A 24,085-nucleotide genomic window follows, 5' to 3' on the forward strand; every position below is an offset into this window, starting at 1 on the left:
AATACAAATGTTCAATTTGTTAGGCATTGGCAAACGTCCAAGCAAAACCCAGTTTGTTCTATGTCTTCAATAGCATATTCCTGTCAATGTTCCCCACAGCAACCCCATCAGGACGTCGCGGTCGGAAAGATGGATTGCCGCCGTTGACGGTGGCGGACCGCCGGAGGCAGCCGGCACCCGTCCGCGGCGGCACGACGATCTACTTGTTCAAAGTTGCCGACCTTTTGCCGAGGCGGCAAGCGGTCGAAAATCGTCAAGTAAAATTCCCTTTGCCGACTCTTTGCCGACTGTTGCCGACCGTCAGAGCCGGCAAAACAATCGGAAAGGCCTCTTTCTGACCCTCTGCCGACTCCTTATGCCGGCCTCTTTTCGACGGAGGCGCCGGCGCATTTACTGCGCCTTTACGGTTGTTTGCCGACTGCTCGGCAAGACAACTTTCCGACGGCGGTGCCGGCGCATTTAATGCTCATTTCCGGCTGTTTGCCGACCGCTCGCCAAGGCAACTATTCGTCGCGGTCGAAAATCGCGCTGAAAGATGCCGGCGTCCGGCGCCGGCAATCCGACCGCGGCATCTGGTCGGCATGGACAAATTGTCCGACTATAGGCGGCAGAATCCTGATGGGGAATAGTCCTATCTTCTGTTGGCGCATGTACTTTTAGAACAATATCACACCACCGACCCTTAAGAGTAATAAAGGAAAAGTCTATCATTAACAAATTCAACCAGCTTAATTGCTGATACTATTTGATTGTGAACGAAAAATTCCTTGCTTGTTATACTATTTCAATTATGTGTTACGTAAACTGCATTAGCAAATGTAATATATTTTGTTATTTTACCAAGATTCACAGCTTTAGAAATTTTAGTAAGGTGAGAAGTGAACTTAACGTTGTGTGAACTGTATTTTTTCATATCTTCCACTGCTACAAATGGCAGTGGGTACAAACCAAGAATAGTGGAGCTTTGTTATAGCAACATCGCTCTCCGTGACACTTCGTCTATTGTATGAAATATTCTGTAGGACCTACCAAGTGATTTTATATTATGCTTATTATGACATTCACAGGTATATCAAACTCGTATGTAACATATCTGTAATTGATATGATCGAGTTGTCAAATACATAATCACTTCCAGTTTGATACTGATATTACACATTTCTACTGGAACGACACTTTTTTTTTTTTTTTTTTTTACGTCTCTTTGGTGTCGTTACAACCGTTGAGCTGTATTTACTTTTATTTCATCTTGGAAACCAATAAGTTTTGATTTCGAAAATATTTATTTACATTGTAAAATTTTTCCCTTTTTCTTCTTTATAATACGCAATCTTAAAACTTGAGTTGAGTTGAGCTGTTTATAAGCATAGTGTAAAATATTTTATTTTACATATCGTAATCTAGAAACCGAGGTTAGCTTGATGTGTTGCAAAACAACACGTGTATATGTATGAACAAAGTGGAGGAGTTAAAAGAAAATATATCATTCCAGGTATCACATGATGTTTTATTAGTGATACAACTGTTTCAAATTTGATGAAATAACAAGAAAACTACAAGAATTTATTACTGTTTATGGTCTTAATATGAAAATTCTAAAATAAAACTATTAATGAATTCATTGAACTCATCATCCGTCATTAACTGATCCCCAAAGTCTTATACCCAGAGATTAAGTAAAATTCATATATTTTTTATTTTAATGTATTGGAATATCTAAAAATTTCATAACTTATCATAATAATTCAGTTACGATATTAGACAAATTATCTTCAAATAACAAAATATATAGTTTGACGTAGGTAATTTTAATTTCTGTGATTAGTCCGTGAGCCATAAGCTACATACGCATTATAAATTATTTGATATTAAATACAGACAAGGTGGATCATTTATCCTGAAAAACATTAGTAACTTTTAAATTAAAACTACTGAAATTTTCTACGATCCAAACAGGGACAGAAGAAATAGTTTGATATACTCTGCAATACCACCAGGTTTAACAGTGTTGCTCTACCTTAGGTAGGTTGCATTGATTCAGAAATCTTTCCAAGTGACCTCGCCGCAGATGTTTCCTGACAAACTGAAAGGAGAATAAGTCTACTTCAAGTTTCTTCTTTAGACTACTTCAAAGTCGACAAATAGAAAACTACTACGTTAAATATGTAATGCATCTTTCTTATATAGATAGATTGAAAAAGAGAGAGAGAAAATAGAAATAAGGAATGTCTGTAGAACTAAAAAGGAACATTATTTACTTTTAGGGTTTAGAAGAAATATTTTCTACTATGAGTACTTCAAATGTCCAGAAGTTATATAACGCTTATAAATTAGACATGAATTCCGATAGCGGCCAAATTTATGATTATACCTTCGTTTCCCCAAGTGAGGATAATAGGCACAGAAGAGGATATTCTGGAAACTTCAGCTTGATATCTGGAATGTGCACCATTCACAAGATTTTAAATCAATCTTGCTGGCCATATACTAAAAGCCATAAAGCACTGGAACTACAATTACATAAATAAACTAGTTTAGAAATTTTACAGATGGACAAATGATATATATCTCATTTGAAAGCTCTTGAATCGTCCATGAACGTTTATTTCGTTTATTTCACTTACTTGTTGCAATTTCAAAGTTATTTGACTTTGAACATAAATAAATAGATTGAAACTACTTAATTTTGGGATTTTATGGATGCGAAACTTAAAGATGGCGTCGCTATGGCAATAAATTATCTTAAAATATACATATTATCTAAATTTTTATGCAAGAATAAAGCTTTCATTTTAAAATTTGTAGAAGTTATCTATATATTAAAATCCCATGCTTATATGTTTGTCTCCAAAGGAAAGTTTATATATTTGTCTCCAATCCTTTGGACAATGAGATCCTCGAAAACCATAAGTGCTAGAACATGCCATTTTCGCTGGTCGATTCCAAATTTTGTGCAGATTGTCCAGTTCTAATTGAATATTTTTTTAAAAAAACTTGGTCGTTATTTCTTTATTACAACGTTTAGGGGTACACTCGAAGTGTTGAAATTTAAAATAAAGGTATCATACCCTATGAGTTATACATTCCAGCACAACATAGTTCTTTACGTTGGTTGTATATCTTTCAGGCGTTTAATTAAAAACGAAAGATCACTATTTATCCAGACTATAAGAAGATTTTCTATTGTTTGGAGTGTTTCCCCAATGAACACCATATATACTGACATTATAATTAATTGTGTATGTAATGTATTTGTTTATTACATACTGCATGCAAGAAGAAAGGAAACATTGACCATACATGAATTAGTAACTCTAACCAGAAGTAGGCTCAATTCTTACAATCGGTGGGAGATATTAAAAAAATCTCCCCCTTTGTGGTACTCCTTGCCGATTTTTATCAAGACGTCTTTCATTTGTGTCTGTAAAGGGACATGTACAAATGTTGTGAGGAATGACAAGAAGATTCATACTCATATGTGAATGATGCGTTGTGTAGGGAGAGCAGGTTCAGCTAGTCTATTGTCTCCAACCCTTTCGACAATGAGATCTCGAAAACCACAAGTGCTAGAAACGTGCCATTTTGGCTGGTTGATTCCAAATTTTGTATAGATTGCCCAGTTCTAATTGAATATTTAAAAAACGTGGCTGTTATCTCTTTACTACACTTTTAGGGGTACACTGGAAGTGTTGAAATTTAAAAAAGTAAAGCATCATATCCTATGAGTTATACATCCCAACGTAACATAGTTGTAGTCTATACAGGGGTTGATATCTCTCAGCGTTTGTTACATGCCAAATGATAATTAAAAACGAAGGATAACCATTTCTCCAGGCTACAATGAATCTTTATTGTTTGGATAGTTTTGTCCAATGAACATCATATATAATTAATTGTGTATGTAATGCATTTGCTTATTACATACTGCATGCAAGAAGAAAGAAAACACTGATCAACCGGAAGTAGGCTCAATCTTGCAAACGGTGCAAGACATTGAAAAAAATATCCTCTTTATGGTACCCTGTGCCGACTTTCATCAAGACGTCTTTCACTTGTGTTTGTAAAGGGACATATATGGATGTTGTGAAGAATGACAAGAAGATTCAAGCTCATAAGTGAATGATGCACTGTGTAGAGAGCGCAGGTTCAGCTAGTAATACTTTAAAAGCAGAGAGACAAATTCCACCGGCGACCATATTGATTCCCCTCCTGGTGCCATGTCACATTTTTTGAGATGTCACATAGCTCAATAACGAGCATGCTTACTGTCTTCTAATGAAAATATTTTCTCTACTACAACATTTCTTCACGCAAAAACACACGGACTAAGAAACCCTGATGTGTGCTCCAAAACTGTAGTTTTTGTGTCTATAGTTTTTCTCACACGTCTTCACATAAATTTCCCGGGGCTTACTGAGCTGTTTCTCAGTTACCACGTGGTCACTTTACAAGTGCTAGTTTCTGTGAGATTTGTACTTTTCGATGAACACCACACAAAAAGAGAAAGTGTTTCTGGAGCTTCCAGAAGAATATTGGTCTTTTGTGCTGTCGCCCTCTCCTGTACCTAACACAATTGACAATCGCAAAGCATAGTTTGGAGTTCATGACTTGCCGTCTATAGTAAGACACAATTGGCATGAAATTGAAATGACATCTTTGGAAAATTCCATGCTGTAAGATCTTAAAAAGACAATAAACCGTTCCCAACAACCAAGCTTTCTAAGTTTGTCAGAATCCAAAAACATACTCAAGTCTTGAATGTGAAAGTTTGTATATACTAAAAGACCCCTCTACTGGAAATCACACTTAGCAATATCTACAATAATTATTATCTTCTTATTTCGCCTGAAGAAGACTTAATAGAATCTCCTGAATGGAAATACAGTATAGAAAAATTATAAAATATGAAATAAAAGAACAAGAATTGACTGTACGAATGTCACTTTAATAAAGGTTAAAGATTTTTTAAGATCTTACAGCAACAACGAAAACAAAAATATTAGCGTTTACGATGATCGGTGTTCTTAGTATTATTAAGAAATTCAAAGCAACTTGACTATAAATCAATACGTAAAAGATAAAAGAAACATGTGTTTTTATGTTTATTCCTTTATAGACTGAATTATTTTCCCATGAATAGATTTTTGTAAATATACGATAAAATGGGTTAAAATGGTTTCAACTGAAAGCATAAATGCCTATTTATACTTAAATGATGATAATAATTTTATTGAATTGGTGTTGTCGACTAGATTTAGGCTATCTCGTCTCGAAAATATCTTGTCCAGTGAATGTCTCGTCTCGAAAATATATATACGTTGCATTACGACGGCCCTGTCTCGTTTCGTTTACTGTAGTTATTTTTCTGTCTCGTCTCATGTCTCATCTCGTGGCAACACTACCTGTATGTATTGATGGAAAATATATGACCGACTTCTTCCCGCGTTTTCTGCTGCATTATCGCAGACTAAACCTTAGATGTCTAAAGGTAATAAATAAATTATAAAATGATTTATTTTGCCTAAAATTCAATATTATTTCAAAGGAAACAAAATTATAATTCTTTACCATTCTCATCAGTAACCATCCCATCACTACTTTTGGCATCATTGTCATCGGGCAAGTAGTCAGGATCTTTGTCCTCATCATCAGAACTCAGACAGCTGTCCTCACTCTCTCCATCATCGCCTCCAGCAGAACGGGCAATCATTTTTTTAGTGTCGTAGAATACTGTTGGATCCATCACTGGAAGAAAGAAACATAATTATTGCAGAAGAGACAAATAGGCAGAGGGACAGCCAGAGAGCCATACTAATTTCCATTCCAAAATAACGCATAATTACTGACAATTACCTTTTGTTTGTTTGTGTCACTCCTAAATACATGTATTATTTACAATTAACAGTTAATTTATGTTAAAAGTTAACAAGTTCTGCAGAAACTTCACTATTTTCGATTTGTGCCGTAATAATAATAATAAGCCTCTTGAGACAAATTTCCTACATTTGAAAGAAATAGTGTCGAACGAACAATTCCTATTGTTGGAACGTGAGACACTTTTTTCTATATATCTTAATAATAACTTAAGCAAACTTAATTTTTTTTTATAACAATACTACTTCCCTGTAATTAGTAAGAAATTGTCTTATCCAAGAAACGTCAAGCTATCATAGCGAGGCGGTACTTGAACATGCTGTACTGTGACAACTCAAAGGAACGCCGCTTAATGTCACTACTTGTCAGAGCTGAAGAACGAAACGTTGCAAATATGTATCAATAGTCGTTCACTCTTCGTTTCTCTAAATCGCCTCATACAGCGCATTGGCAGTGTTCGTAGTTTCAGGGACATTTCCCTCATCTAGGGAAATTTCGTAGGTAAATTTAGCAAAAAGGGCAAAATGGAGTTTTTCCGATAAAACGTGAAAATCCAGGGAAATTCTCGGGCTGACATTGACCAATACAAATGCTAAAGTTTTTCTTTGTTCTTCAAAAATAAACCAATACAATAGCAATAACTCGTGTGTGGTGTGTTCAAAGTAGTATAATTTGCACCCATTGTTGGATGGATGTATTTGTGTGCACATTTTATTTAAAAAATGGTAGTGAAGGAAAAAGTACAAAAATAGAAGCAAAAAAGAAATGAATAAAACAAATATGGTTGGCACTTCCTTTAATATAGATAAATTAATCTTATCAGATAAATTCTATCTCAGGGATTGGAGAGACAACAAACCAGGGAAAATTTGATAAGAAAAGGGATTTTTTGGTGTCAATCGAGGGAAGTTTTCTTAAGGAAACCTGCGAACACTGCGCATTGGCTGGAACGTTACAGATTTGTATAATTCGTCTATAGAAGGTTATACTGGATATAGAATTTAATGTTACATTTGCAGAGAGAATGAGAAAATGCATTTACATAGTTTATATGTATTCCAATGAAAGTAATTATATTAATGTAATCTAAATAAGTCTAAATACGTAAGTTATAACTATTTAAACTAGACATTTATTCCGTATATTAGACTTATTATTATAATATTCATCATAATTAAAATGCGGTTTTCTATCCATGTAATTCAGAGCAACCATAGATTGATTTTACAGAATTAATTTATTTTAGTGTCTTATACCGTCGGAAGAAGTTTCAGATAAAAGGAAGCTTTTACTCGACGTGTACAAAACTGTCAACATTACTCAAATTCAAAGGAAAACATATTTCGAAAAATTATCGAACAGAAAATAAAGATGGGAAACCCCGATACGTGTCATATTATACATATCAATGTGTAAACCGAGTTATTTTTGTGTTTCGGTTCGGTTATATGGTTAATCTCAATAGATCCAAGAAGCAACATACTAAAATTTGTTTAAGGGAAATATGCAAATGAATGAATGAATGGATTGTATGAAATAGACTCACAAACATTGAAGAAAAGAGTATCATATGACACATTTTATCTTCCAGTTAATATATTTTTGTCTTCAATTTGATTTTTCCCTGAAAAATCAAGGACACTATTATATTGTAAGAGTTGAACCGAACTCATCCGGTTCTGATCAAACTTAGCATGATGGTAAACCCTGACCTGCTTAACAAGCTTGTGAAATATCATGGTATGCAGATCTTCCGTGAAACAAAAATTACATAAAGAACGATTTTATATGACTGTATCTAAGATTTGTACTTACTTTATATAATGTGCTAATAAGTACACTCATGTTCAAAATTATTGTCGCATGTCTACAAATAAGTCTTATGTTATTGTAGGAATATAATTTGATAACGAAATCGCTCGGTATTTCTTAAAATATTTATAATCGGGAAAGACATGCATGTGGCAAATTTCATATCAAAAGAGCAGTAAATAAGAACAATAAAACGAAAATAAAACTTTCTTGTCCATTTAGCAACATTTTGTTTTACGCATTGTAATTTTCGTATTTATAATTCTTTCCCTATGAAATTTACAACAAATATACATTTCCCACACATAGTATCAGTATTAAAAGTACCCTGCAAAATCATTATCAAATTATATTCTTACAAGAAGACAGTTATAGATATGCGACAATCATTTTGGACATGAGTGTACATGGTGATTCTTACGATTTTCTAATTTATGTTGCAGTTCTAAATGTTAACTACTCCTCGGTAACTCTGCATTCATTTTTATTTTCCTTTTCTTCTTCTTATTTTTTTTAAACGTACTCCCTATTTTATGAAATATTTCGACAGAACAATTTGTTGATTCATATGTTAGTGAGGAAAAAGCATTATTTTGTTCACAGATTAACCGAAACGCTATATGTTTTGCTTAAAATAGTATGGAACAATTTTCGATTGGAATCATTTATCTAAGGGTCTTATTAAGTACAATAAGATAGTAAAGCAACCACTGTTCGAAGTGGAAAAAGAGCAGAGGTGGTATGTTTTATTACGATCTCGACTCGATATACCAGCTATCTAAATGTTGAAATACAGTGAGGGTATGTTGCCTAAAAGATTGCATTTTTATTTACATAGTGACTGAAAACCATTAGAGAGCTTCTCTGTAGTTACGGGGAGGGGACATGAAGAGACTTTGATTCCCCGCCAACAACTTTCTGACAAAAATTAAATAAAAAAATATATTGTATTATAGAGTATTATACACGAAAATCCTCAGAAACCAAATTTTTATAATAACAATTTCCTGCGGGAAAACTCCCGGAAACCCCCTCGACTGAGCACCCTAGCAACAACCCCTAAATCCGCCCATTCTCAAAACATGACATATGCATTAACGGAAGAAGACATACACATATATAAGAAAGAAACAATTCAATATGGCACATGAAAATATGAACTAGATGAACTTCTTTGAAGACGCCTCATTTTTAAAAACAAACGTTAGGAAAAGGATAACAGGAATGTCCGTGATTATTTCTACATAAGAAATAAAATCTTTTTATGTGCAAAGCTATTCGTCAATTACTATGAATAAAAATGGATTTAGTAAAGGTATTTAGCATCTACTCTCCAGTGACGGTATGTCTTAGTCACTGTGAAACCAGAGGAGGTATGGCTTCATCACTGAGAAACCAGAATCGGTATGGCATACCACCACATACCGCCTCACTTCGACCACTGAAAGCAACAATAACTACCTTTCTGTTTGAATTGATTTTGTCCAGTATAGAATGTAATAGGAAACTATTGCTCCTATGGCGATGTCTCTTTATGTGTCTCCAGTCATACAATTGTTCGTTTCATAAATGAACAAAGTGTGTATTAGCATTGTTAGGGACAAAAGTATTATGATGGATGGTTAATCTGTTTCGTAGTGTGTCCTCAATTAGCACTTGTAACGCTTGCCCCACTTTATGAGAGTAAAAGATAATGATTGGCTTGTGAAGGACAATTTTTATTAATATTTCTGATGCAACACGCAACAATTTAGGGAAACACCGATACCATCTTCCTCATAATGGTTTCATATATCGTTAATCAATCAATAACTATACATTTTGAAATGAATCTGCTGTAAGACTTATTGCAAAGCTATGTTATAAACTTCCTTCTAGCAGGTGACAATGAAATACGAATGTTTAAAAGACAATGTAGCAGGAAATTGTATTGATTTCAATGAAAAAACGTTTTATGAAACATTAATTTCAATATTTCTCTTTCACACAATGATATCTGTATTACTAGACATTAAATCCGACATTTCAGGGAAGTAAGTAATTGCATTTGACTCATTCTCGTTTGTTTTCTCCTCCTTTGTGGTGATATTCACGTAAACCCTGGCCCACCCTGTCCATATTACCCCAGTGCTTTCAATATATATTATCAAAATGTTCGTAGTATTAAAAACAAATTACTTGAGTGCTCATTGAACCTAGGTGAGATAAGGGAACTGGATTGTTTCGCAGTGACCGAATCGTGGCTGAATGAATCAGTGAACGACAGTGAAATGAGCTTTTCAAATAATTTCACCATTTACCGTAAAGACCGCATAACTCGTGGAGGTGGAGTGATGATTTGTGTAAATAATAAGTGGAAGAGCAAGAGAAGACTGGATCTCGAACGGGATTGTGAACTCATTTGGGTGGAAGTATTTATTCCAAAGCGTCGTTCTGTGTTTATTGGGTGCTTCTATAGGCCGCACAAGAACACCCCCCAGCACATCTTAGAAGCTTGCCATGACTCACTGTTACATGCGTTGTCACACGGTGACGTCATCCTATTGGGTGATTTCAATCTTTCCATCACGTGGCAGGACAGCAAGCATGGCGTCACTAAAGATGGAAACGACAGTTATTTCATGGACAATTTTATTCATGGACTTGGTCTAGGTCAACATAATATGCATAATACCCGCAATAATAGCAATCTTGACTATATTCTCTCTAACCTAGAACCTCGTTGTGTTATCCCATGCAGAAATCTTTTTCCATCGGATCACGATTCCTTGGATGTTTCTTTCGATTTCCTCCCCTCCACTACTACAAACCAGCCCCTCAAAAGTAGGTCACAACTTCTTTGGAAGAAAGCCCCCTGGGGTGACATCTGCCGGGCTATTGAACTGTTTCCTTGGTGTTTGTTAGAGGTAGGAACTGTTGACGACGCTGTGGACTACCCCAGTGCTTTCAATATATATTATCAAAATGTTCGTAGTATTAAAAACAAATTACTTGAGTGCTCATTGAACCTAGGTGAGATAAGGGAACTGGATTGTTTCGCAGTGACCGAATCGTGGCTGAATGAATCAGTGAACGACAGTGAAATGAGCTTTTCAAATAATTTCACCATTTACCGTAAAGACCGCATAACTCGTGGAGGTGGAGTGATGATTTGTGTAAATAATAAGTGGAAGAGCAAGAGAAGACTGGATCTCGAACGGGATTGTGAACTCATTTGGGTGGAAGTATTTATTCCAAAGCGTCGTTCTGTGTTTATTGGGTGCTTCTATAGGCCGCACAAGAACACCCCCCAGCACATCTTAGAAGCTTGCCATGACTCACTGTTACATGCGTTGTCACACGGTGACGTCATCCTATTGGGTGATTTCAATCTTTCCATCACGTGGCAGGACAGCAAGCATGGCGTCACTAAAGATGGAAACGACAGTTATTTCATGGACAATTTTATTCATGGACTTGGTCTAGGTCAACATAATATGCATAATACCCGCAATAATAGCAATCTTGACTATATTCTCTCTAACCTAGAACCTCGTTGTGTTATCCCATGCAGAAATCTTTTTCCATCGGATCACGATTCCTTGGATGTTTCTTTCGATTTCCTCCCCTCCACTACTACAAACCAGCCCCTCAAAAGTAGGTCACAACTTCTTTGGAAGAAAGCCCCCTGGGGTGACATCTGCCGGGCTATTGAACTGTTTCCTTGGTGTTTGTTAGAGGTAGGAACTGTTGACGACGCTGTGGACTTATTTACATCTGTTGTCCACTCAGCCATAAAGGACTTTGTACCGGTGAAAGAATCAAAATCGAACAGGTTTCCGGTCTGGTACGACAATGAACTTCGTGAACTTTTTAAAAACAAAAAGCTTGCCTGGACTCTATGGAAATCACATCCGAGTGACTACACATACAAAAACTTTGCTAGAATTAGAAGTCTTGCCAAGAAGGTACAGCGGCGTAAATACTTTGAATACATGGACTCAATTGGTAATTTTACTGTTAGTAACCCTAAAGTCTTTTGGTCTGTAATTAAATCTAGAACAAAATCTCCGGGCATACCGGCAACAGTTCAAGATGAAAATACTGAAGCGAGTGATGATCAAAGACCCGACCTCTTCAATAACTACTTCTGCAAAACATTTACTTCCCTTCCCTCTACACCCCATCTTCCCCCTCTCCGCTCCATCTGTTCGGACACCTTATCCAATCTCTCTACCACCCCGGGCGAAGTTCTGGCTCTCTTGCTATCGTTATCTCCACACAGATCACTTGGACCTGATAAAATTAGTCCTCTCTTTCTCAACAAAACTGCTTCAGTTATTACGGTTCCTCTATCTATCTTATTCAATAGATGCTTCAAGGAAGGGTATTATCCCACCAGTTGGAAACTAGCTCACGTGACCCCAATATATAAATCAGGACTTAAAGATCATGTATCCTCCTATAGGCCAATATCTCTTCTTTCTGTAATATCAATTATCTGCGAAAAAATAATCAAAGACAGGCTACTTAAATTCACCTCACCTTACATCCATAGTTCTCAGCACGGCTTTCTACCGAAAAGCTCAAGTCTCTCAAACTTAAGTACTCTTCATTCCTGTGCAGTCAAATGTATGAATAACAATACTCAATTAGATGTTATCTATTTTGATCTCTCGAAGGCCTTTGATTCTGTCAGTCACATTCATCTTCTTCATAAACTCTCCAATAGATTTAATGTACATGGCAAATTTCTCTCTCTAATCACAAGCTACTTGAAGGACCGTAAACAGAGAGTTGTTCTTTCAGGGGCGACTTCTAACCCCCAACCCGTGATCTCAGGGGTGCCTCAGGGGAGTGTACTTGGCCCTCTGCTGTTTGTCCTGTATATGGATGATCTCTACACGCACTTATCAGCTCAACCTAGTGGCCTTCTGCTTTTTGCTGACGATTGTAAGTTATACAGAGAAATATCGTGTCTCCATGACACAACTGCTCTACAGGAAGACATAAATTACCTTACAGGCTGGTGTGAAATGTGGCACTTGAAACTCAACAGTAAGAAGTGTGACAGTATTACTATTACTTTGAAAAAGTCTCCTGTTCCCTCCACATACCATATCAACGATTCCCCTATCACACATTCTGCTAGTCATAATGATCTTGGTGTCATCTTTGATTCAAAACTCACATTCTCTGACCACATCTCCTCAATACTAAAGAATTCAATGCGCATGTTGGGACTTCTTTATCGATTCACCGAACTACGCACTGTTTCTTCACTAGCAACTTTTTATAAGACATTAATAGCGCCCAAGATCGAATATTGCTCTCCCATATGGGCCATGGCAGCACCTACACATCTCTCCAGACTTGATTCTGTTCTCAATTTCTTCATCGCTATAGTCCGTTTTCGTGTTCCTGCACTTCGAATATTATCTAAGAAGGAACTCTTGCGACATCTTAATATTCAGACTCCTGAAGTACGCAGAACTATCTCTGACCTGAAATATCTACATAAAATAGTTAATGGAAACTTAAGATCGGAAATATTACTTCAGGAACTATCCTTACGTGTCCCTTCCCGCATCACCCGGAATACCCACCTATTCCATCTTGCCCGTCCTAGGTTGGCTGTTATACAGAGGTCTCTTTTTTATAGAATACCAAACTGTTATAATCAAGTAACAACTGATGTGGACATATTTTCGAGCTACCCAGTGTTTGAAAGAGCAATTAAGCGAGCTTTGACGGAATAGTTTTACTCTTACACTCTTCTTTCTATGTTGTTGTTATTGTTATCTTGTTTTTTTTTTCTTTCTTTTGTTAGAATGTCCCTGTGTAAAATGGCAAAGTTATGCTGTATCTGGGAATTTGTTCAATAAATAAATAAATAAATAAGCTCATTGTTCCTCATGATTTTACGAATAGTATTTGACACTCTAGTAATTTAAATATGTTAACCTTATACGGCTTCAATGATTTAAACATTTGTACTCCGCATTATGCAAAAAGATGTGTTTTATGCTTTAATATACAAAAAAGAAACGAAAAATGAAATGAAATCTTTGAGTTTTACGTCCCACGGAAAAAAGAAACGACCTTGTGGAGTGATCTAATTACAGGATATAGTTATCACATAGTATCACCTACCTCGAACTTTGATTTTGTCACGTCAATTTGATTAAAATGCATATCCTTTAGGGGAAGCGGAAACCCATAATTTGTGCGAAAATTTTATATTTCATGAGGCTGACAAGTTAGGAAGAAGAAACTTGGCACATTAACTCCTCATTAAAAATGAACGAAAAGTAGTCCACTTGCTACTCTTTATTACTTGATTTTGGCTTAGAAATGAAAATTCTTTCCATAGGTCCTTACTTATTGGAACATTTTACTATAGAATAGATTCAGCCAACATTCTTTTATAATTTTCAATAACATTCACTTTGATCCACTTTGTAGTTGTAAATATTTTGTTTCCATTTTGTATGTTGGAAATTCATCCCGTGATTTTCCATGTCTCGAACTTATAAACAAAGTTTTAGAAAGAGAGAGGGAAGAATAAAAATGTGTACACATTATCCATGAACTTTTATGAATTTCTAAGTTTCATCAAACTATGTTATAGCAATATATACCAAATTTCTCAAAAGTAAATCCCCACGTTGAGCGGGTTTGCATTTCCAGGCTCCTAACTATGAAAACATTTACGATCACTCCAACCCCAATCATTTCACAGATTCAACCTGTTGTATATACGTTATTAGGACGTAAAATTGAATATAATTTATACGAAAAAGACTTTTATGCATTGCAAGACCTGTAACTGCCAAATATTCACCACAAACTTATAGTCGTATCGACATAAACAAAAAGAAGTGTTGAGCAGGAAACTACTTTACCCAAAAGTCAAAAGAGACTCACTGAAGACATACGAACTGGTCGAGACGTTTGAGTCACTAGTCTATCAATTAGAAGTTTATGTGTTCAAACCCTGAAAGGAGTATTCGCTTTTTTTTTTTTTTTTTTAAAGTGCGTTCCTAGAGGACTGAGAACATTTCTTTAAATAAATCTTTGGCAACTACTTTTCTCTCAAATTCCATTAGAAGGGAACATTATATGAATTGCAAATCTAAAATCCACAGCTGAGAACAAAATATTATGTTCAATATTTCATTATTATCCTTTGATTTGTAATGAAAAACTAATTATAACCATTGACAATTTCAGAAGATTCTCCCCCGATAATGGTCAATATATGAATGAGAGAAAACTGATAAAACATTATTAGTCCACTTTGAGCATGATCGAAGATAACTTATGGCCACGAAGGGGGAAATTTATGTCGACAGAATCTCAAATTCTCCCACAGGTCATGCCCTGAAATTATCAGTTTGAAAGGTTTCCTTAACAAATAGAATATTACATTTATTTCTCGTTCTACGTTTTGAAATGGAAAAATCATAATTTTAAAGTGAATTATAATACGATAAGCATAAAGATTTATAGAACTAATGAAGTAAATATTCTTGTATAAGTTATGGATTTCTAATCAGATTAAAACTCGAATATTTGTTTGCATCGCACTTTAAAGTAAATCCTCTCTATATATAATTCTTCCTGGAAAGTATGTTTAACTCCAATTACTTAATCAATATTTTTAATAATATATTTTTATTGTAATACTTTTACTATTCAATGTTGTATACACTTCATTTCCCAAAGCAAAACCTCGCAAATGTATAGTGGACTAGTGAATATTATCAAATAAATTATCATTTTGTTTACGTAAATACTCCATCGCCTCATTTGAAACTTCGTACTTTAAATAATAATAATAATAATAATAATAATAATAATAATAATAATAATAATAATAATAAAATCATAGCCATACCTTTATCAGAATTTCAGGCTTAGTCAATAAATGAATTCAACGTGGTCTCTATTCGAAGTTCCATTTAATCGAATCCGATAGAAATTCAAAGAGAAACTTCGAAAACAGGTAAAAGAAAAATGTTACCTTGGTGGGACTGGAACTAACCTTTAAGAGTTCTTTTCAATTTACAGACAAATGCCTTAGGCACTTTGTTTCTTTTCTTTAATTTAACTGATTCACCGAACGTATCTGAGTCTGAGTAACTTGTCTCTATTTTCTACTCGGTTATATACGTTTTACAATCATTTCTGTTAATCTTGAACGACAGGAACACGAATACAAAAACATCTAAGAGAATTAAAATTCCAAACTCCCACACCGGGAATCGAACCCGGGACCACATACACCTTAGACACACGTGCTAGCCACTAGACCAGCGGGGAAAGGAAATGAAATGCATTTTGTAGTATCTGAAATTTACATCTATTTCATCCTGCTGTACTAATGTTTACCGTATTCGTTACTTTGAGGAATGATACATGTTATTCATATAGGTTCTATTACATATTCGTTCATAAATATTATATAAATTATCAGAATTATTCATGATCTTCCATGGAAATTCACTGGCGCATGCACAGTAGGCAGACAGTGTAATTGAAAGGTGAGTTTGATATTATATATTATATATTATATATTTCGCCGACATTATTTAATATCTATGTAGAAGAGAAAGCAAAAAAGAGTTTTCATAATGAAGATGGAATTTCGGTAGGAGATAGAATGATGAGGTGTATACGGTTTGGGATTGATATGATTGTTGTTGCAGAATCTAAAAAGAAAATTAATAAGATGTAGAAAACTTGAGAAAGGCTACTGAAGAATATGGGATGAAAATAAATGTTAGAAAGACAAAATCCATGGTGATTGAAACGAAGCGATCGGTGTCAAATATAGAAGTAGGAGCGGGAAAAAAAACAGGTGACTAGTTTTTTTATGTCTGAGTAGTATTATTAGTGATATGACATGCGAACGTGAAATAAAAGCAAGGATAGAAATGGCGAAAGAAGCCTTTAGGATGAAGAAAATACTATTTTGTGGGGCCTTAGAGTTGAAAAAAAAGACTCATAAAATGCTTCGTGTACTGTATTTTACTGTATTTATAGGACAGAAACATGGACATTACGCAGAAATGATGAGAAACAATTGGAGGCTTTTGAAATATGTGCGTGGAGGAGAATGGATAGAAATATCTGGGTCGAGAGGAAAACGAATGAGAGGGTTGGAAATGGAAGGAGAAAAATATTATTAAGAAGAGGAAGAGAAACTGGTTGGAATATTGGTTAAGAAGGAACTGTATCATGAGGGATGTGCTAGATGGTATGGTGGCAGGAAAGAGAGGGAGGGGACGAATTAGACTATATAGAAACATAATTAGGCTATTGGCGATATCAAAACAGAAAAATCGTATGTGAAGATGGAGAGGTTAACAGAAGATTGTGGAGCATGGCAGCTTCTCAGCTGCGGTAAGTGACCCGCTGGTAATGGCGGAATACTTCTGATATAATGATGCTGATGATGCACAGTAGAAACAGAAAGATCCACTTTACTGTCATTGCTAATACGAATCACAATGCAAATTTCTACAAGTTGTCAAAATGCCTAGCTCTAAAGGCTGTAGAGAACTATATGTTAGTCTGCGAGGAGAAATTATAGTCGAGTAAAAGTGGAACAAACTCTCATTCAGATCGCTTGGGTTTTGGGCTGTGACGAGAAAGCAGTGAAAAAATTGATTTACTGGTATGACAAATAATAATAATAATATTAATAATAATAATAATAATAATAATAATAATAATAATAATAATAATAATAATAATAATAATTTATTTCACAATTCATTTCTGCCAGTAGCTTTCGCCCCCTTACTCCCACTTCATGCTTACTCAGGAGGAAGCTGCACATCCCCAGGTTGGGAACCACTACTTTCCATTAAGGAATTCTCATAGCCTGTTAGAAATTTGCATTCTGACTAATATCAGTAAACTGCATTTTTCTGTTTCTACTGCGCATGCACCAGTGAATTTCCATGGAAAATCATGAATAATTCTGATAATTTATATAATATTTATGAACAAATATGTAATAGAACCTATATGAATAACATATCTCCTTCCTCAAAGTAACAAATACGGTAAACATTATTACAGCAGGATAACATATTGTACTACAAAATGCATTTCACTTCAGATACTACAAAATGCATTCACTTGTTTTCCCCACTGGTCTAGTGGCTAGCACGTGTGTCTAAGAAGTATGGGGTCCCGGGTTCGATTCCCGGTGGGGGAGTTTGGAATTTTAATTCTCTTAGATGTTTTTGTATTCGTGTTCCTGTCGTTCAAGATTAACGGAAATGATTGTAAAACGTATATAACCGAGTAGAAAATAGAGACAAGTTACTCAGACTCAGATACGTTCAGTGAATCAGTTAAATTAAAGAAAAGAAACAAAGTGCCTAAGGCATTTGTCTGTAAATTGAAAGGAACTCTTAAAGGTTAGTTCCAGTCCCACCAAGGTAACATTTTTCTTTCACCTGTTTTCGAAGTTTCTCTTTGAATTTCTATCGGATTCGATTAAATGGAACTTCGAATAGAGACCACGTTGAATTCATTTATTGACTAAGCCTGAAATTCTGATAAAGGTATGGCTATGATTTTATTATTATTATTATTATTATTATTATTATTATTATTATTATTATTATTATTATTATTATTATTATTATTATTATTATTATTTAAAGTACGAAGTTTCAAATGAGGCGATGGAGTATTTACGTAAACAAAATGATAATTTATTTGATAATATTCACTAGTCCACTATACATTTGCGAGGTTTTGCTTTGGGAAATGAAGTGTATACAACATTGAATAGTAAAAGTATTACAATAAAAATATATTATTAAAAATATTGATTAAGTAATTGGAGTTAAACATACTTTCCAGGAAGAATTATATAGAGAGAGGATTTCCTTTAAGTGCGATGCAAACAAATATTCGAATTTTAATCTGATTAGAAATCCATAACTTATACAAGAATATTTACTTCATTAGTTCTATAAATCTTTATGCTTATCGTATTATAATTCACTTTAAAATTATGATTTTTCCATTTCAAAACGTAGAACGAGAAATAAATGTAATATTCTATTTGTTAAGAAAACCTTTCAAACTGATGATTTCAGGGCATGACCTGTGGGAGAATTTGAGATTCTGTCGACATAAATTTCCCCCTTCGTGGCCATAAGTTATCTTCGATCATGCTCAAAGTGGACTAATAATGTTTTATCAGTTTTCTCTCATTCATATATTGACCATTACCGGGGGAGAATCTTCTGAAATTGTCAATGGTTATAATTAGTTTTTCATTACAAATCAAAGGATAATAATGAAATATTGAACATAATATTTTGTTCTCAGCTGTGGATTTTAGATTTGCAATTCATATAATGTTCCCTTCTAATGGAATTTGAGAGAAAAGTAGTTGCCAAAGATTTATTTAAAGAAATGTTCTCAGTCCTCTAGGAACGCACTTTAAAAAAAAAAAAAAAAAAGCGAATACTCCTTTCAGGGTTTGAACACATAAACTTCTAATTGATAGACTAGTGACTCAAACGTCTCGACCAGTTCGTATGTCTTCAGTGAGTCTCTTTTGACTTTTGGGTAAAGTAGTTTCCTGCTCCACACTTCTTTTTGTTTATGTCGATACGACTATAAGTTTGTGGTGAATATTTGGCAGTTACAGGTCTTGCAATGCATAAAAGTCTTTTTCGTATAAATTATATTCAATTTTACGTCCTAATAACTTATATACAACAGGTTGAATCTGTGAAATGATTGGGGTTGGAGTGATCGTAAATGTTTTCATAGTTAGGAGCCTGGATATGCATACCCGCTTTTGTGGGGATTTACTTTTGAGAAATTTGATACTATGATGCTATATCCAATATCGTCGTCCCTCACTTGAATACGATCATCGTGTCAACAGTACAGATCAGATAAAATACTAGGGACACGGTTGTCTTTCGAGGAACAAAAGTCTATTTAAAACTATATTGTTTCAAATTTGAGGATGTTATCGAAGTACGACATTGAAAGTGTGAGTTTGCAACAAAACTTCCTACACACCTGGCAATCGCATGTATTCATATCTCAAACCATGGTATCATATGTGACTGAGTTTTAATATTCCTTTTCATTACCGATACAGGAGCTACTGTTTAAACCATCAAACACTACTTGGGTTTCTATCCAAAGCAAGTGCCCTAACTGAGAATAGAAACTGGATCTATATGATGTGTACACTGTATAAGGAAAGGACCAAATTATCATATATAAAAGTTTCACTGAATCACTCCCTTTTCGAATGACGGTGTTATTAGCCAGGTCGTAACACACAAATCTCTTGCGCACATCCATTTTACATATCATGCTTAGCCCTTAAGAGATCCGGGGTTTTGGGGCTATTTTTTAGACTTTCAGTCAAGCAGCTACTGCATCGTTACTATTTATCCTAGAATCATGGTTCATACCTCATTCTCTTCAGAATGGAGCTGGCTTTCAAATGATACCACTTGCATGCTCATACTATATACCAGGAGCGGGAAAAATGATGTCAAAAGTAAAATTTCGGAGGGAAATTTTTTCTCGCACTTTGGGCCCCCTGGAGCGACCCTGTGTGAACGTAGCCAACTAAAAAAAAATCTGATAAATAGTACTTGGTATACTGAATGTGTGTGCCAAATTTCAAGTTTCTATCTTGAATACCAAGGGCGGGAGACATTTTATCTGGAATTCCCACCACGCCCCAAATTACCGTAAAACACCATGATCTCAGGTAAAAAAAATTCCTGAGACATCCCTAATTACCCTAGGGTCATGTTTCACCCATCATCCCCTTCAAAATAGAACTGCCTTTCAGGCGGTATGACTCACGTGTCTCCTTCATGTATCTAAGGCGGGAAAATGAGGAAAAACGGGATTTTTGGGGTCTAAATATCCTTTTTTCAATTTTTAGTCCCCCTGGACCCCCCCTGTTTTAACGTAGAGATCTGAAAAAAATCTGGTAAATACTACTCGGTAGGCTGAATGTTTTTGCACAATTCCAATTTTCCAGGTGCAAAAGTAAGCCCACCAAAAAAAATATATACCGACAATGTCCCATATTCCCGTATACAGAAGGAAATTTTTAAACATTCCGTGAGACATCCCTAATTACCCTAGGGTCATGTTTCGCCCATCATTCTCTTCAGAATAGAACTGCCTTTCAGGCGGTACCATTCACTTGTCTCCATCATGTATCTAAGGCGGGAAAATGAGGAAAAACGGGATTTTTGGGTAAAAATGTCCCTTTTTTCAACTTTTTGACTCTCTGGATCCCCCCTGTTTTAAAGCAGAAATCTGAAAAGAAATCTGGTAAATACTACTCGGTGGACTGCATGTTTGTGCAAAATTTTAATCTTCTACGTGCAAAAATAAGCCCGCCAAAAATACTTTACATAAACCCCCCAAAAAGTATTACACGAAAATATAAATTTTAGACTTATGACGTCATCACCTCCTATGTCTCGACACAGGAAGGTGTGAAACCATCCGTAATGTTTTCTGCAATGCCTCTGGACTTGAAAAACAAAAAAAACGGACGAATAAGCTCAAATAGGAGAGTTATAGCGCAATGTACCATGGAACACCCCGTATGGTACAAATTGTACCATGGGATCCCCAAAGGGTTAGATATGTGACATTTTGTCGTGTTTCCCGTATACTGTATGGAATAATTTTATTTTGAACAGAATAGCACATTCACACTATTACCAAGCCTCAATACGAGTTTTCCTATAGGACGAAGGACGAAGAGGTATGGTTGAGTTCCTCCTACGTTCTCCTGACCTTACATGATTGCACATTGGAGGAGTCCTACAAGATTATGAGTATCGTATAAAAACCAGCTTTCCTTTCGGCCCTTCAGGGAAAATATTGAGGAACTACGCACACCAATTCCAATGAACGTTTCTCAAGTTTTAAATTTTTCATTATTAAAAGTTTATGAACATTCACGGAAACCCTTTAAACAATTGTTGTCAGTGCAGAATTCAAAGTTAACTTACATTCATTCCTTGATGTCTGTATTGTACAACATCTATAAAGATTTGTCTTCTGTTGAAATGTGTGTACCTTTTGGCCTCTTACGTAGTATAATTCCTTTTACAAAATAAACATTTATCTCTTCAGAGTCTCTATATGATGTCAATTATAATTCTACTCAACAATTATAATGTAAAATTGTTGTATGTTTGTCTAAAAGACTTTTTTGTCACCTAGACTACATAAGATGTGAATCTACAGTTTGATTTGGAATCTGAACAACGTGTATACTCACAGAGATTCAAACTTGGTTCTTCCATGCTAAAGGAGATGACGGTAACCACTAAACAATGATAAAAGTTATTTTTACAGTTACTGTTTTCTGTACTCATTGGGCTCAATCGATTGTGTTGGGAATTTTATTAATAAGTAAATAACAATGATGAAAAATACCCAGATAGTTCGTATCAAAATCCTCAAATTATAATTTCTTTGTACTTGGTTCTTGAAGCTGGTGTTACCTTATCTTTTGTACACTCCACATCAAAAAAATTGCAACAGCTAACGCCGTGCAGCTAGGCAACCCAATATACACCTACTTATCCCATAATCGTGTCTAGTAAAGAGACCCCTCTCTCTCCTCCTTTCTTCTCTCCCATACTAAAATTAGCTAACAACATGAACGCAATTCTAAATTCAAACTACACATGTATTAGTATCGATGAAATGAAATAATAAAACCGAGACGAAACAAGATTCATAAGTTGATTTAGGGAGAAACTGAAACACACACAATGAAAAATTGAAACTAATGGATGTATATTACACAGAGGTTCAGAAATGAGGCAGAGATACAGAAGGCGAGAGAAGAAGAAAAAGAAAAGGGAGAACAGATAAAAATGTCGAATTTTAAACTTAGTAAAAAAAACCTAACATTATAAAGTTTCGTTACCAGAAATCCAACAGTAACATAAAAATAACATTTGTTTTTATATTTTTTTCAGGACTATTCGAATATATAGAGGATGCTTGAAACATTCATTAGGTCTCTTTCATAAAGGATAGCATACTCAATTTCCAGTAGAACTGTAGATCTACCAGACACATTTAAGATAATGTAAAAAATTTAACACATATGCTTTGTTTCCGCGTGGTTCGGTTGTAAATTCGGTAGTGTTCATTCGACGTACTGATGCAAACTACATTGTAATAAACCCAGTAGGTAGTGTAGGTCGTATCTTCCATTCCAGACTACTAATGCAAAGTGAACAAAAAAAAGAAAAAAAGAGAGAAACGAAAAGAAAAATGAAGAAAGAAAGATAAAATTGAATGAGTGCTATTTTACTGCTAAATTTTTATCAGAAATATCCTATATTAAAAGTTCAAACCGTATCATAATGAAAAGTTACAAATGTTCAAATGGAAAATAGGATGTTCCTTATAGATGTAGCAGACCTTCTATATTTCAAATTTTAACGTGAATAAATCACATTGAATTATACGATGGAACCAAATTTGTGTCGAACTAGTATAAATAAAGTTTTGTTTTCAAATAACCAAAGAGGTTGCCATTTTCTAGTATTTTCCGAAGATTTATCTGCTCCGAACATCCAGCATTGATTCCATCTCCTGCGAATATAATGTAATTTTCACAGACAGAATGAACATGCTAGAGCTCAAACGGATCATAGTGTCAGTCGGATGATGTTGGTTACCTTATGGACAACCACTGGGTCGAGGATTCAAACCCCTAGTGACCCGGTACTTATATAAGATATATAAAAATAAATAAAACATAATAACTCCTGAACCACGCGACCTATCTCGATCAAATTTTTAACATATATTAGGTTCGGACCTGATATGGTTTTTATTATTTCACTTTGGCGCTAGAACTTACAAGGAGAAGGCAGACTTTGGTAGGTGAACTTCGAGGCCATTTTTTGCGAGGTGGTAGTGTACATTTAAAGAGTGAATATTACAAACTGGGAGAGCGCAATGGGAAAAATAAGGGAGAAAACCCGTCTTCAAAAGTGGTGTACTCGCCACATATAGGCCTACTGTTCGACGCGCAAGTGACGGTGTGGCAGAGTGAGTAAATTGTGCGACTCATAATGAAAGGGTCCCGGGTTTTCTTCCCCTTCGAGTCAATCCTTTTTTTTTTTTTTTTTTGCTTAAACTAATAAATTAACCATTTGTAACTATAAATAAAATATTAATTCACCATATGTTTATAATGAATAAAACAATAGAAATTTTAAAATCACTTGTGAAATCTTTCAATGTTCCATGTTAACTAGCAAGAAATTTTAATCTATTCCGTAAATATACTGATATCACGAGTTGTATTATGGTTACGACAGTCAACGGTGCCGATTTCTCTGTAAATTTAGGG

General features: G+C 35.0%; 1 long non-coding RNA gene across 1 annotated transcript; it reads right to left on the reverse strand.

Annotated features, from left to right (window-relative positions):
- Positions 1–1,823: 1,823 nt before the first annotated feature.
- LOC145663654 (uncharacterized) lies at positions 1,824–21,862 on the reverse strand. Its single transcript, XR_014127214.1, has 3 exons — positions 21,714–21,862; positions 5,569–5,745; positions 1,824–2,083 (listed from the first exon to the last, which is right to left on the reverse strand). It is a non-coding gene; the product is annotated as an uncharacterized LOC145663654 (long non-coding RNA).
- Positions 21,863–24,085: the final 2,223 nt, after the last annotated feature.

Source organism: Thermobia domestica, chromosome 11 (assembly GCF_964235325.1).
Source record: "Thermobia domestica chromosome 11, izTheDome1.hap1.1, whole genome shotgun sequence".
Taxonomy (NCBI): domain Eukaryota; kingdom Metazoa; phylum Arthropoda; class Insecta; order Zygentoma; family Lepismatidae; genus Thermobia; species Thermobia domestica.